The sequence below is a fragment of the Rutidosis leptorrhynchoides genome, chromosome 4 (genome assembly GCF_046630445.1).
Source record: "Rutidosis leptorrhynchoides isolate AG116_Rl617_1_P2 chromosome 4, CSIRO_AGI_Rlap_v1, whole genome shotgun sequence".
Classification (NCBI taxonomy): Eukaryota; Viridiplantae; Streptophyta; class Magnoliopsida; order Asterales; family Asteraceae; genus Rutidosis; species Rutidosis leptorrhynchoides.
This window is the reverse complement of record NC_092336.1, coordinates 249,073,506-249,088,252: the sequence shown is the minus strand read 5'-3', so window position 1 is coordinate 249,088,252 and position 14,747 is coordinate 249,073,506. Positions and strand designations below refer to the sequence as shown.

General features: G+C 33.0%; 1 non-coding gene across 1 annotated transcript; it reads left to right on the top strand.

The window, feature by feature from the left end:
- The first annotated feature begins 10,232 nt into the window (after window positions 1-10,232).
- On the top strand, window positions 10,233-10,339 carry LOC139846024 (small nucleolar RNA R71). Its single transcript, XR_011758771.1, has one exon. It is a non-coding gene; the product is annotated as a small nucleolar RNA R71 (small nucleolar RNA).
- The last annotated feature ends 4,408 nt before the right edge of the window (window positions 10,340-14,747 follow it).

The window sequence follows — 14,747 nt, the reverse complement described above, 5'->3', positions numbered from 1 at the left end:
CTACCGTCCGGTTGTAAAGGAAAGCGTTGAACAAGCAACTGTTAAGGCAATGTCCCCTGACATGCTTTTAATTATGGTCTATAACGTGTCGGACGCAATTACTATCCTTTGTAGGAGCAATAGTAAAGCTCACCCTTATAATTTTTCGGTCTGGCACAAGGTCCTGTCTTTGACCATGCTATGCAACCACCGTTCTTACGGTTGACACCCGATTTAGTTCAGGTGACCTAATGAATTCTAGGTGAATTCCTAGAATTTTATGTTCAATGGTAATGAACGCAGTGAAAATGGGTTTTCAGAAAACAAATCGGTTTGTAATTTTGATAAAAATATTTTCCCGTTCAGGCTCGAGTTTAGATATCATTGAATTCCATGAGTTTGTAATTCTCAATCTTTAAAGTCAATCTCAAGGATTGAGTAATATCAGGCTTAAAAGCTGATTTTTGATCTTTAAGGAGATTATCCTTTCTGGGGATCTGATTCATTAGTATTATCAAGCTAATTTGCACGGTGTCCCCCCCATTGTACGAGATAAATCCTTCTCATGGTTAGGATGAATCTGACCACTTGGCGACCCTGTTTGATGCTGAGGTCCGTGGATTTCCTGCTGATTTTAGTGATGACTTTTCTAGATTTTTCGTCAACCTATAGCTGGTCTGGACGACAACTTCCTGACCTAAATCAAGAAGCGCGTTTCTTTTTCGAAAGACTTTACTTCCTTTTAACGATGGAATTGATTCATCGTGTAGATCCATCTCTTCTTTTCTTTCATCGGGTAAAACAGTTTAGGTTAGTCCAAAGCAAAAGTATTTTCAGTTATTTTTTACAGAAATATGTGACATATGTTTAAGATAACTTGGTAATTTTTCCCACACTTGGCTTTTATTTTCCTTTTTATTGTTCTCTATTCTATTTTAAATGAATTTTAACATTTTGGTTTGTTTCTCAATTTATGTCCTTTCCGAGGTAACAATAATTTCGGTGTTAAAACCTAGTTTTATCGTTCATAAATATGTATAAACATGATTTTGAGTTCATTTAATTGAAAATTTTGAAAAATTTTACTAGAATTGGGTAGTCAGTATATAAGACTAGGGCTGTTCTTTATTATCAGAGAGCACTAGATTCTAATACAATTACTGCTTTACTAGTATTTTTAATGGTAACCAAGTGTTTAAGATAAAAATTTTAAAAATCCGAAAGAATTTAACCGCTTCCCACACTTAAGATCTTGCAATGCCCTCATTTGCAAGAAATCAGTAACAATTTAAATTATTGAGGGTGATTTGTGTGAAAATGATTAAATTTTACCAAAGTTTCCAAACATATTTGTGTTTGTGTTGAATGATAAATGGTGCATATCATTTGTTCATTCCATCTTGTTGTTATTTCACATATATTTTGCATCTTGTCGTCAAAATTAGTTGCTTTTGCTGAACTTAATGCCAGTCTTTGAAAATGCGTTGTTTTACACTGTTGTATACATAAGATAAACTGCAAACATATATATATATTTTTGAAGTTTGGTATATTACCCCACATTCAAAAATTATTAAAATCTAATAATAAAAGTTAGAAAATTATAAAAACTATTACAATATTAACATAAGTATTAAACGTATCAACATTACAAATTTTAAAATAAATAAAACTAAGTAGACTAGGGATGATACTGATATCAGTAGGGGTTCCATGCATAACCATATGTGTTATAAAATGCTTTGGCTGGGTTATACGTAGGATACGGTGGTTGGATCTCTATAGACCAGGGAGGGAATATGGGCGATGGAGTAGGAATATAGTTTCTACCTATATGTTGGCAATAAGCTATGATTTGGTTTTGATGAACTTGCCAATCTTCAAATGCTCTATCTAGCATTTTCATACTCTTGTGAAGCTATAAACCTTTGCATTTCTGCCATTTCATTTCCCCCTATTACATTACCTTGCTGTTGGTTTCTCTCAACCTGTGGATGTCTACCATTATATCGTACTGCGGCGTTATTTCGCCTCTTCAAAACTTTCGCACCATGGTATACATTTAAACCTATTGTATCTCGGGGTTCTGGTTCTTCGACTAATAATCCCCCCCGACTTATATCCACACCGAGATATTCAGCAATCAAAGTAATAAATATACCACCTCCTATTATGCTATGCGGTCTCATCCCCCTAACCATAGCTGATAAATAATAACCCACACAATAAGGTATACTTACAGCGTTTTGTGAGTCTCGAATACACATGTGGTAAAACAAATCCTGTTCATTTACCTTTTCCTTGTTCTTACCTCGTTGTGTAATCGAATTGGCTAAAAACCAATGAATTACTCTTAATTCAGCTCTATCTATATCCAAATAAGAGTAATTTTCCCCTTTAAATCGGTGATGGCTAGTCATTTGACTCCATACACCATGCGTATCAAAATTTTCGTCTATCTTCCTACCGTTCAATATCAACCCTCTACAATCGGCAGATGCTAACTCCTCAGGCGTATATATACGTAAAGCCCGAGCCATGTCTAGTAAAGACATGTGGCGCATCGAACCTCCTAACAAAAATCTAATAAAAGATCGATCGGTTAAACTAGCTACCCGATCATTTAATTCTATACTACACAACAATTCTTCACACCATACTTTATATACAGGTCTACGCATGTTGAATAACCGTACCCAATCATTAAAAGTAGAATTACCATACCTCTGTGCAAGTAATTCCCTAATTAGCCCGGCCAATTCTACAGCTTCTAATGGTCCCCATTCTATGACCCTAGGTACTTCAACAGCTTTAGAATGAAGAGTATGCAAACCCCTTTGGTATTTTGGATAATCTATCCTAAGTCTGTCAAATTTCAGGTTCGGGTGCAAATCTTCCAAGTGCATATCAGAAAATGTCATGACTGGATGAGGTATATCTTGTTTGTAGTAGTTATCCACCTCCTGTTGTTCTGCATTCTCAGCAGGAGCATTGCGAGCTTGGGATGAAGATTCACCCCTTTCAGTCTGCAAAACACATCAAACACAATTTTTGTGCATCCAAATATGCATTAGTGTCAGCAAAATCATCAATCAAAATAATTACAATGACATGATCAATTTATATCAAACTTAAGCTCATTTTCATATTTTTATCAAATCTACACTTTTTCAAATAAGCATATACGAAAATGTTCGCCAAGTTCATAAGCATTCAACTCAAATAACATGTCAAAATAATCATTACTAGCAATTAAACAAGTTTCAAATGGCATTATCTCTCAAAAATCAAGTTCATGAATTTTAGACTTGAAAAAGTCCATTTTAATTCTCAAAATTATGTTTAGGCTCAAAGTTTGGATCATTTAACTACCTAAACATGTTACACTACTTAATTTAGCAACAATTCATGACAAAAATCGGCCATAACCTGTTTATATCAAAAAGCCCCAAATTTGCTCAAGAACACAAACCCTAGATTACTCAAAATCTGAAGTTTAAGGCTTCTAATCATGTTAAATAGCATCAATCTAGGTTATACAAGCATAATACATAAACAATTTAAGCATAATTACATTAAAAAGCATCAAAATCAAATTGGGTATAAAATTGCTCAAGAACACCAATTTTCGGATTAAATGGTGTTTAGGTGTAGAAATTTACCGTTTTTCTTGAGTAATTCCTTGATAGCATCCTTCTTAACATGATTTTAGTAAAAGATTTGATGATTAACGGTCAAAAATTGTGAATTTGGGAGTGTTTTTTCGAGTTTTTTCGGGTTTATTTCGCAGTTTATTTTTGTGTTTTTTTGTGGTGTGTTGGGTTGTGCAACTGATCAGTTTTGGCGTTTTATTTTTTTCTGTATTTTGGTCCCTCCGCGACTTGCGGTGTTTTTACCCTTCAAACTCCGCGAGTCGCGGAGTTTGTATTTTTTTTTTAAACATCTTATACTAATTAAAACAATTAAGCAATTAATTTTAAAATTTTGTTTCCCTTGTTATTTAGAACGAGGTCGTTTCGGATCGATGTCCTAGTCCGTCCTTCAACAAAATTTTAAAATTTGTCTTTTTCAAGCGATTGTTTTAAAAGCTTAGATTTTTGATTTTTTTTTATGTTTTTGGCATACTTTAATTCAATAAGATTAAAAATAATGATAATAAAAGTTCTCGTCCCTCCCTTGGGTAAAGCAATTTCGGTTCAATGACCTAGTCTTCAACTTACGACGAATTTTAAAAATCATATTTTTAACTTAGATAAATAAAGTAAATTTTTGTTTTTAAATTCACACAACTTAAATATAAAATTCAAAATTAATATTAAAAATTCACACCAAACTTACAATTTAAAATGCATAAAAATAAAATTCATATTTTAAAAATTAAAAATTCACACCAAACTTAATTTAAAAATTCATATTATAAATTCACACCAAACTTATATTAATTTTTCAAATATTTACAATTTTAAATATATTGATTTTACAAAGTTTACAATATTAATTTAAGATTTATATATTAATTTTAAAAACATGGTAAAAATAAAATTAAAAATCTTTTTGGCTTTTTATCCCACTTTAATCAATCAAATATTATCAAAAATATGCGCCCCTCTTTTCGGTAAACTAATTTCGGTTCCATAACCTAATTTAACTCATGACGAATTTTTGAAATATTTTGGGTTGATTGATTAAAGATATTTATACCTTAAGAATAAACATTAAATTTCGCAGTGATGTAATAAATTTTTGTATGATATCAATAATTTCGGTCGCCAAACCTAATTTTATTTAATATCAATTTAATACTTTATAGGGAACAAATTAGCGTTTATTATCAAAAGGTTAAAAATAAAAATAAAAACTGTACAGACTTACCTGTGAGATAGTATTCTTAGTTATATGATCTATCCCATTCATAAGATAGTCGGTTTAATTGGTTTTCCATGGCTACATAGGCGTAACCTCGAGCATTCAGTGTTTTTTCTTCTAAACATATGAACGGTCCGTCTCTGCATAAAGTAACAAATTCGGTATTTAAATAGGTTTGATTATTTGAACATTTACCTCCATGTGACCATTATTTGTGACATCTTTCTAGCTGTCGTGCTCTTCTTTTCGCTGCGGATTTTGATTTTCCTTTACCAAATTGTAACTTATTATCTTCGCATCTGGACTCTTTTCTTACTCCGTCCAATCTTTCTCTGATTACTGATACTATTTCACTCGGTAGTGTGTCATTATTACGTTTAGTGATCAAAGCGTGTAGCATTAGACCATGGTTTAGTTCACAGGCAGTCTTCATTTCCTAAAAAAAATAAAAATTCAGAATGGGGGGAGAAGACTAGTTCTTTAGGGTCTGCTAGGGAAAGACCATTCGGGTTCCGTTTTCAAGAACTACACGAAAACAGACAATCTAACTCTAACAGAAATACATATTATCCTTTAAAGACTTGATTCACCCCACACTTAGTTAGCTGTGGTATCGAAATTGTGATTAACTTCATTGTCGAATTCCATCGGACTATCTATGTAGTGTTTAACTCTATGACCATTAACTTTAAATTCAATCCCATTTGAATTTATTAATTCTACTGTTCCGTATGGGAAAACTCTTTTGACTATGAATGGTCCAGACCATCTTGATTTCAATGTTCCAGGAAATAGCTTGAATCGTGAATTGAAAAGAAGAACTCTGTCTCCTTCTTTAAATTCTTTTAAACTTCTGATTCTTTTATCATGCAATTTCTTCGTTCTTTCTTTATAGATTAACGAATTTTCGTATGCTTCATGTCTTAATTCTTCTAATTCGTTTAGTTGACTTAATCGTAGACGTCCAGCTTCATGCATATCAAGATTACATGTCTTCAAAGCCCAAAATGCTTTGTGTTTAATTTCTACTGGAAGATGACATGCTTTTCCGTAAACAAGTCTAAAAGGTGTGGTTCCAATTGGAGTTTTGTAGGCTGTTCTAAAAGCCCAGAGTGCATCCTCCAATTTAATGGACCATTCCTTCGGATTTGATCCTACGGTTTTCTCTAAAATACGTTTTAAAGCTCGGTTGGTATTTTCAACTTGTCCACTTGTTTGCGGATGATATGCAGTGGAGATTTTATGAGTTACTCCATATCTTTTAAGAACTTTCTCAAGTTGATTATTACAGAAATGAGTTCCCCGATCACTTATTAAAGCTTTCGGTGTTCCAAACCTTGCAAAAAGACGTTTTAAAAAGTTGACTACAACTCGTGCATCATTAGTTGGGAGAGCTTGTGCTTCCGCCCATTTAGATACATAATTAATGGCAACGAGAATGTAGAGATTATTATGAGATTTTGGAAATGGACCCATAAAGTCAATACCCCAAATGTCAAATACTTCACATACTTGGATGACATTTTATGGCATTTCATCACGTTGACTTATTTTTCCGGCCCTTTGACAAGCATCACAGGATTTGCAAAGAAGGTGTGCGTCTTTGTAAATTGTAGGCCAATAGAATCCAGCTTCATAAACTTTTCTTGCTGTTAATTGAGGCCCATAATGCCCTCCTGTGGTCCTGTGTGACAATGGTTTATAATTTTACTAGCTTCATCTCCAAATACACATCGGCGTATTATTCCATCTGGACAACTTTTAAAAAGATGTGGATCTTCCCAGAAATAGTGTTTTATATCACTAAAGAATTTCTTTCGTTTTTGGTACGACAATCCTTTTTCAAGGAATCCACAAACTAAGTAGTTTGCATAGTCTGCAAACCATGGAATTTCATTATAATCTATCTTCAATAAATATTCATCAGGAAAGTTGTCTTGTATGGCCGATTCATTTAGACTTCTAATTCGGGATTTTCAAGACGAGAAAGATGATCAGCGGCGAGATTTTCTGCTCCTTTTTTATCCCGGATTTCAATATCGAACTCTTGTAAGAGTAAGATCCAACGGATTAATCTTGGTTTAGCATCTTGTTTCGAAAATAGGTATCTAAGAGCAGAATAGTCGGTATAGACCACCGTTTTTGCTAGAACGAGATATGATCGAAATTTGTCAAAAGCAAAGACAATAGCAAGGAGTTCTTTTTCAGTAGTTGTGTAATTTGTTTGTGCTCCTTGTAACGTCTTACTATCATAATATATAGGTTGAAATCTTTTTTCAATCATTTGTCCTAAAACAGCTCCCATTGCAAAATCACTTGCATCGCACATTAGTTCAAATGGTAGATTCCAATTTGGTGTTATCATGATCGGCGCATTAGTGAGTTTTTCTTTAAGAATATTAAAAGATTTGATACATTCATCTGAAAAGATGAGTGGAGCATCCTTTTCTAGGAGTTTATTCATAGGAGTGGCAATTTTAGAAAAATCTTTTATGAAACGTCGGTAAAAACCGGCATGCCCTAGAAAACTTCTAACTCCTCTAACATTGGTGGGATGTGGAAGTTTAGTAATTACATCTACTTTAGCTCTATCCACTTCAATTCCTTCCTTTGAGATTTTATGTCCAAGAACGATGCCTTCTTTAACCATGAAATGGCATTTCTCCCAATTAAGAACTAGATTTGATTGTTCGCATCTAATAAGCATTCGTTCCAGATTAACTAGACATGATTCAAATGTATCACCGAAGACTGAAAAGTCATCCATGAAAACTTCCATGCATTCTTCTATCATGTCGTGAAAAATCGCCATCATGCACCTTTGAAAGGTTGCAGGGGCGTTGCAAAGTCCAAATGGCATGCGTTTGTAAGCAAAAGTACCATAAGGGCACGTGAACGTGGTTTTCTCTTGGTCCTCGGGTGCTATTGGAATTTGAAAATATCCGGAAAATCCATCTAGAAAACAATAGTAACTATTTCCGGCTAATCTTTCCAACATTTGATCAATGAAAGGTAAGGGAAAGTGATCTTTTCTGGTGGCATTATTTAATTTTCTATAATCAATACATACACACCATCCTGTTACAGTCCTAGTAGGAATAAGCTCATTTTTCTCATTTGTAATGACAGTCATGCCACCCTTCTTAGGCACGCATTGAACTGGGCTTACCCATGGACTATCAGAAATTGGATATATTAAACCTGCATCTAGCAGTTTAATAATTTCTTTCTTAACTACATCTTGCATATTCGGATTTAGTCTTCATTGGCGTTGCACATACGTTTTATGACCTTCTTCCATAAGGATTTTATGTGTGCAATACGAAGGACTTATTCCTTTAATATCATGAATCTTCCATGCAATGGCTGGTTTATGAGCTTTCAACACAGAAATGAGTTGTGATTTCTCATTTTCAGTAAGAGAAGACGATATTATTACAGGTAATTCAGATTCACCATGTAAATAAGCGTATTCCAAATGGTTTGGAAGTGGCTTTAACTCTAATTTTGGAGGTTCTTCTATCGATGATTTATATCGATATCTGTCTTCTTCTTTTAGCATTTGAATTTCTTCTGTTGTTGGTTCATATCCATTAGCTATAAGTGTAGCTAATATTTCAGCTTCATTAATTGGTTCATTACCTTCTCCTAAAGAACATTCTCCTGTTCCTTGTAATTCTGGAAATTCTTCTAATAATTCTGCATGTGCATATATAGTTTGAATATAATAACATGTATCCTCTGCAGATTGTGGTTGTTGCATTGCTCTATCAACTGAAAAGGTAACACTCTCGTCCTCTATACTTATGGTCAATTTCTTACCAAACACGTCTATCATTGCTTTAGCCGTGTTTAAGAATGGTCTTCCTAATATGAGAGGAACTTGAGAATCTTCTTCCATGTCCAGAACAACAAAATCTACTGGAAATACTAAAGTACCAACTTTAACTAGCATGTTCTCCATTATCCCTCTAGGATATTTTATTGATCGATCGGCTAGTTGTATGCTTATTCTTGTTGGTTTCAATTCTCCAAGGTCTAGTTTAGCGTATAGTGAATACGGCATTAGATTTATACTAGCACCTAAGTCTGCCAATGCTTCTATTGAACTAAGACTACCCAGAAAACATGGAATTGTGAAACTTCCTGGATCAGATAGTTTTTCTGGTATCTTATTCAACAGCACTGCTGAACAATTAGCGTTCATAGTAACAGCCGAGAGTTCTTCCATTTTCTTTCTATTCGTGATCAGATCTTTCAAGAATTTAGCATATCTAGGCATTCCTGAAATCACATCAATGAAAGGAAGATTTACATTTATCTGTTTAAACATATCCAAGAATTTGGATTGCTCGGCTTCAAGTTTCTCTTTCTTCATTTTACTCGGGTAAGGAAGTGGTGGTTGGTATGGTTTAACATAAGGTTTAGCCTTAACTGTGTTATCTTCATTAACCTTCTCAACTACCGGTTCTTTTTCCTTATCTTGATCAGGTTGTGGTTCTTGTGGAGTAGGAATAGTTTCATCAGAAATTACAGGTATTTCAGGTGGTTTAAGTGTTGTACCACTTCTTGTGGTAATAGCTTTAGCTGTTTCATTCCGGGGGTTAGCATTTGTATCACTAGGTAGACTTCCCGGTTTTCTTTCACCTATTAATCTTGCTAGGTTACTTACTTCTTGTTCCAGATTTTGAATAGAAGCTTGTTGATTTCTAAATGCTTGAGCATTTTGTTCATTAGTTTGTTTTTGAGATGTGAAAAACTGCGTTTGAGTTTCAACTAGCTTCGTCATCATATCTTCTAAATTCGGCTTTTTATCATCGGGTTGTGGTGGTTTGTTTTGAAAATTAGGTCTTTGCTGGTTGTAAGTATTGTTGGATACTTGTTGATTGCTAGGACCTTGTTGGTTGTTGTATGGAATATTTCGATTATAATTCTGATTTTGATTGTAGATCGGTCTTGGCGGTTGATAATTATTCTGATAATTATTTCCAGACCTTTGGTTTATGTATGAAATATTCTCTCTTTGTTCCATTGTAAGTTCAATACTGAGACAATCTTTTGTCAAATGTGGTCCTCCACACTGCTCACAACTAATTCGTATTGAGTGAATATCCTTAGTCATCTTTTTCATTCGTCTCTCGACAGCATCTATCTTTGCGGAAATGGAATCTAAGTCATGGCTAGAATCGGCTCTAGCTGCTTTAGATGATCTAACGATATCTTTTTCTTGGTGCCACTCATGTGAGTGGGAAGCAGTGTTATCAATAATTTTGTAAGCATCAGTTTCTGTTTTCTTCATAATAGAACCACCAGCTGCTATATCGATGTCTTTCCTTGTAGTGATGTCGCATCCTAGGTAGAATATTTGTACTATTTGACAGGTATCTAAACCATGTTGCGGACATCCTCTCAATAACTTTCCAAATCTTTTCCACGCCTCATATAGAGTTTCATTCGGTTTCTGTGTAAACGTAACAATTTCTGCTTGAAGTCTTACGGCTTTAGATGCAGGAAAGAATTGTTTAAGAAAATTTTCAACTAAAACATCCCATGTATCAATCGCCCCTTCAGGTAACGATTCCAACCAATCTTTGGCTTCTCCCTTTAAAGTCCAGGGAAATAACATGAGATATATCTGTTCATCCTCCACTTCTCGGATTTTAAATAGAGTGCAGATTCTATTAAAGGTACGAAGATGTTCATTTGGATCTTCCTTCGGCGCACCACTAAATTGGCATTGATTAGTCACCATGTGTAGAATTTGTCCTTTGATTTCATAATCTGGCGCATTAATATCAGGATGAGTAATTGCGTGACCTTGGCCAGTGTGTTTAGCTCTCATTTGGTCTTCCATACTTAAAGGTTCCAGATTCTCCATAATTGAATTTGTTGAATCGGAATCACTAGAGGATTCTGATTTAATGGTTCGTTCTTCAACAATCTCTGTTTGAATGATTGGTGGTTCCGGAGGAAAGTTTAGTGGTTCAGGATCTATGAATCGTCCCTGAATATTCTCCGGATTCTCAATTGTGAGGTCGGGTTCAAAAAATGGATTATCGGAAATTTGAACTGGAGTACTTGGTCGACTGGATGACGATTCTAAAGAAAAATCAACGGCGGTAATATTTGCTAAATGTCTTGATCTAGTTACAGGTGGTGAACGTACAAAAGGTGGTGAACGTCTTGCTTGGTGCATTAACTGAATATCCTATTAGTTTTTAAAACGAAAGAAAAATTATATAAGTTATCCAATTAATAGACTTTTCTGATTTTGCCCACGTTTCGAATAGCCAAAAGATGCAGCAGAGGGGCAGGATCCGTTTGGTCTCAATATAATTGAGGACTGTTTGGCTCCAATAACCCGGTCCACGTACAAATCCAATTATTACTACGAACCAGAAAATTTTGATGTCTATCAATTTAACCACTTAAAATAAATTTTCATAATTTTAAGAAATGTAGATAAGAAGTAGAATAAAAATCTATGTCCTAAAACTAGAATAGCGAGAAATAAGAAAGAAAAAGAGTGCGTCGGAAAAAGGTCGAAAAATAAAAATAAGAAAGAAAAAGAGTGACTTATAGAACTTAAAAACACTCGACTAACCCAACCTTATTACTATCACTAACTTAAAATTATAATCGCAAATTGAGATTAGTAATTGGAATGATAATTGATACATAGGTAAAAGGCGTCTAAAAATATTAAAGCTTACAAGTAAAACTATATCCCAAATGGAAATAACTTAAAAAGGTACTAAAACTTAAAAAGGCGTCGCAAAATTCTAAAGCACCTAAATCTTAGTCTAAAGAAAAAGCACTTAAGGAATTTTACGGCAAAGTCTAAAAATCTAGAAGTAAAAAAAAATAACTATGGCAAAAACTATATCTTAAAACTAAATACGAGCGAAAAATACAAATATTACGCTAAAATAATTAAAAAGGGACAAAATATAAAAATATACAAAAAGTTGTAAAAAGTACAATTTTTATAAAAATATTATTTTTATATTATTTATTTTATTAAACTATTAATTTTATATTTTAATTAAACTAATTTAACTAAAATATAATTTAATTTAAAAACTTAAAACTAATTATAATAATAAATAAGTAATTAGGGTTAATAATAATAATAAATAATAATTACCCCGTATTTAATGCCTGATTAGGGTTTCTGTCGCGTGTGTCAGGGAGGCTCCGCGAGTTGCGGTACTTGAAGCTGCAAACTCCGCGAGTCGCGGGGTTCCAAAATTCAACTCTGGTACAGTTTTTAATTCGACTTTTTTTTATATGTTTTAATAAAAACAAAATATTTAAATAAAACTTATATTTTTATAAAATAAAAATAAAGAAACTTTACAAAACTTAAATATTTAACAAATTCTTAAAAATATTTATATTTTTGTTTTCTTTTTATGTTTTCGAATAATTAAAAATGTATTTTTACAAAAGTGTATTTTAATAAAATTAAACTAAAAATAAATTTTTTTTTTAAAAAATTTAGCGTTACGCTTCGGGCTTTTAAGCTAGATTGTTCCCCGGCAGCGGTGCCAAAAATAACTTGATGTTATGCGAGGTGTATATAAAATAGCTTTATATTTTACAAGGAAATACTATTAAATACGATACAATTTTACACAAGATATTTATTTATTTATAGAATGGATATACTTAAACCTTGCTACAACACTTATAGGCAGTGTACCTAATCGTACAGTAGTGTAGTTTTTAGTAAGTCCGGTTCGTTCTACAGGGAAAATCTTTAAACAAAGCTTAACGCTATATTAGTTTACTTTTATAAAAATACAAATATATATATAAGTAATATTATTATTATAAAGGGGGATTTTTACCGTTTAATGACCGGTTTGTCGATTTTAAAACTTTGGTCGCAGTTAAAACTAAATGTAAAATAATAAATAAATACAAGACTTAATTTAAAGCGTAAAGTAAATAACGATAATGAAATTGCGAATAATAAAAGTGCGATAAAATAAACTTGCGATAATTAAAAAGTACGATAATTAAAAGTGCAATTAAATACAATAACAATAAAAATGCGATAATTAGAAGTGCAATTAAATATAAAATAAAGGAAATTAAATATGAAATAAAATAATTATGCTTATTTAAACTTCCGTAATCATGATGTTTGACGTGTTGATTTTAGTTTTATGCCCATGGGTTAATTGTCCTTTGTCCTGGATTATTTAATATGTCCGTCTGGTTTTTGTCCATAACAGTCCATCAGTCATAAATATAAAGTGCGAGTATCCTCATCAAATTATCCTTATACCCGAAGTCAAATATTCCAACTAATTGGGGACTTAAACTGTAACAAGATTTTAATACTTTGTTTAATAATTACAACAGGATGTCGACTGAGTGCAACCCAAGGTTTTAATACTTTGTTAATAATTATGCCAAGTGTCCTTGTATATAATTTCACCCCTGTTTTAATAATTCTAGTGACTATTAATCCATTCCCGTGTCTGGTTAAATGAACGATTATTCGTACATATAAATACCCCGCCCATCGTGTCCGATCGAGTGTATATGGTAATTTACGGGTAAGTCCAATTATAAATCTTTATATTAACATTAACAAACTATCATTTAGTTAAACAAATATAAAGCCCATTAATAGCCCATAGTCTAATTTCCACAAGTGTCGTTCTTTTGTCCAAACCCCAATTATGGTACAAAGCCCAATTACCCAATTTTAGTAATTAGCCCAACATCATGATTACTTCGGATTAAATAAGCATAATAATAACTTAGTTACGAGACATTAAATTAAAAAGGTTGAACATAACTTACAATGATTAAAAATAGCGTAGCGTTACACGGACAGAATTTCGACTTACACCTTTACAACATTCGCTAACATACCCTTATTATTAGGATTTAAAATTAAAATTAAAATATAAATTATATATATATATTTACGTATAGATAGATGGATGGATATATATTTTGATTTTTGCGATCAAACTGCGTTTGCTTTTATAGGCGGTTTCAGAATTTGGGGCTCCGCGACTCGCGGCAATTTTTGCCTTCAAACTCCGCGAGTCGCGGAGTTTGATTTTCTAGCTCACCAACTTTGGAGTCTTTCTTTGCCGACGAATTTTTAATATATTATAATATTTAAATAATTATAAGAATTATTTAAATATTATATTATATTTATGTGCATAGTTGACTCGTAATTTTTAGTCCGTTGCGTCGAGCGTTGAGAGTTGACTCTGGTCCCGGTTCCAGATTTTTGAACGTCCTTGCGTACAATTTAATATCTTGTACTTTGCGTTTTGAATCTTGTACTCTTGTAATTTTGAGACGTTTCTTATCAATAATTGGAACCTCTTTGATTGTATTTTGTACTTTTGAGCTTTTTGGTCGTTTGCGTCTTCAATTTGTCAAATCTGTCTTTTGTCTTCACCTTTTATTATTTAAACGAATATCACTTGTAAATAGAACAATTGCAACTAAAAGCTTGTCTTTCTTGAGGAATAATGCTATGAAATATATATTCGTTTTTAGCATTATCATTTATTAAGTCAGCTGTCCTCGTTAGTAACCTACAACTATTTATCCACAGTTATATATTATCTTGAATCAATCCACGACCCAGTGTATACACGTCTCAGGCCAGATCATAACTCAAAGTAGACACAAGTACGTGAAACTACATTCTATGGTTGAATTATTAAACCGAATATGCCCCTTTTTAGTCTGGTAATCTAAGAATTAGGGAACATACACCCTAATTGACGCGAATCCTAAAGATAGATTTATTGGGCCCAACAAGCCCCATCCAAAGTACCGGATGCTTTAGTACTTCGAATTTATCATGTCCGAAGGGAGTCCCGGAATGATAGGGGATATTCTATATGCATCTTGTT